We start from the raw sequence: 2,319 nt of genomic DNA on the forward strand, positions 1-2,319 counted from the left end.
GCTACTCCCTACTATCTTTAGGCCTATTCCCTCCCCTTTAAGTTATTAGGATATCTATATTATATTCTTTTAGCCTAATCTCTTTCTAGGCTTTATAGCCTTATTTAAAAGGAGCTTTAGATATATTAAGGGCCGGCGTATACTTAATATAGAAGTATAGGGCCGAATAATTATTTATTTATAGCTAAGGAGAAAGGAGGAAAACTCTATCTTAGTCGCGATAGTTATCTATCTTCCTTAGTCCGTAGCTCGACCTATATTTAAGTGCTATTCGGCCTAAGTTTAAGTCGAGCTATACCTATATATAGGTTTACTTTAGCTTAACTTTAGTACGGTCGCTATAGTATAACCTTAGCCTTTTTTAGGTATAGCCTATAATAGCTACTATTTTATCCTTACTTTAAAAAGTAAAGGAAGGTATAGGGCTTAATATAGATACTAAAAAAGACTAACGTTTCTCTTATTTTTATTAGTTTTCTAACTTCTATCTTATACTTATAAAAGATAGTTCTTATAAAGTATTTATAGTAAGCTAGCTTTTTAAGCCTTTATTAGTAAGGAAGGTATATAAAAGAGACCTCCTAGACTTATTAGTAAACTAAAAGTAGCTAGAAAAACACCCCTTTAAAGACTAGTTTTTCTAGGCCTAGAAAGACTATCTAGCTTTATATAAAGAGATAGAGTCTTTTAAAGAAGTCCTTATAAAAAACGTAATAGGAAAATAAGTCCTTAGCTATAAGTAGGTCTTTATTAATAAGACTAATAAATATAGCTTCCTTTAGAATTATAAAGCCTAGCTAGTTATTTATAAGAACTAATAGGAAAAAAGGGATCTTCTTACTAAGGTAACTACCTTAATAAAAACATTTTTTTAGACCCTTATAGCTATAGTAGTAGAATTTAACCTTAAGAGAGATTAGATAAATATTATTAACGCTTTTATTAACTACCCTTTTAAAGTAAAAGTATTTATTTATATATACTTTCTACTAAGTATTTAATAGCTAAGAAAGGTTTTATAGCTTAAAGAAGCTTTATATAAACTATAAAGATTACCTCTTCTTTAATAATAGTATTTAATAATTTCCCTTAAAGCCCTAAGCTTTAAGAAAGTTATTACGACTATAGCTACTAGGCCGCTAACGGTCGACCGCGTTAAGTATATAACACGGTCTAATAGATAAATAGTCGGCACGACTATCTAATAGATATAGGATCGAGGGGATCGTAGAGATCTAAGTAATCTAGGATTAATAGGATTATTACGCTTTATATAATCTAACGTTAAGGATTATAGCTAGGCCTATAATCTAAGAACAGTCTCTATAGGTATATATAGCTACCTACTTTTACTCCTTTAGATAGATAGCTCTCTAGCTTTTAATATATTATAGATCTTTATTACGATTCTATCTTTAATTCTAATTACCTAGTTATAGTCTATAGTCTATAACCTCCGACTTATTACTAACGTAATATATATAATATTACTTAGACCACGCCCTATTATATCTACTAATATAAACCCCTCTATAGGTTTATCCCTTAAGAATAATACTAGTCGTTATAAAAGTCCTTTAAGAACTATATATAATATAAAAGGGTAAATTTATAGTCTTTTTTATATTAATAATATTATCTAAGCTTACTATAAGGAAATATATATTACGGTATAATTAGTTAGGTAGTAGGGATAGCTAGAGGTACTATACTATATATATTATATTCTTTTTATCGTAAGACTAAAGCTTACTAAAAGAGGGATTTCTCTTTTCTTATTAAAATAGTAAGTAGTCTATAATATATAAGTAAGGTAAGTATAATTCTCTATTAATACCCTACTAATATATTAGTACTATAAATATAAGTGCTTTATTAGCTTATACTTTTTAATAGTACTCTTATAATTATCTCTCTTTTTATATAAACGTCTTAGCTATATCTTTAATATATATTACTTTTACTATACTATATATATTATTATTATTATTAAGATTACGCTAGGGACCTAGCTAGAGGTATCTAAAACTTTAATATTAAATAGAAGGGAAAAACTAGAGTGCCTAGGGAAAACCTCCCCTTTTAGTGGGTCCGCTTTAAACGAGGTCGTAGTAGGAGTACGTAGGAAATTTACGCCGGCTACCGCGGGCTCCTCCCGCGAAATCGCGTCTCGGCGCGGGCCCTCTTAGGCCGTGGCCGCTACTATCCTAAGCGGCCGCGGCCCGGGCTCGCTAGCCCGGGCCTAGGGTTATAGGTAGTAGTCTCTCTCTAAGGGCCCGACTCGCGGGCGCCTCTATTTACCCTAGCTCCCGCGTCGTA

Source organism: Hirsutella rhossiliensis (assembly GCF_020360975.1).
Source record: "Hirsutella rhossiliensis strain HR02 chromosome Unknown scaffold00003, whole genome shotgun sequence".
Classification (NCBI taxonomy): Eukaryota; Fungi; Ascomycota; class Sordariomycetes; order Hypocreales; family Ophiocordycipitaceae; genus Hirsutella; species Hirsutella rhossiliensis.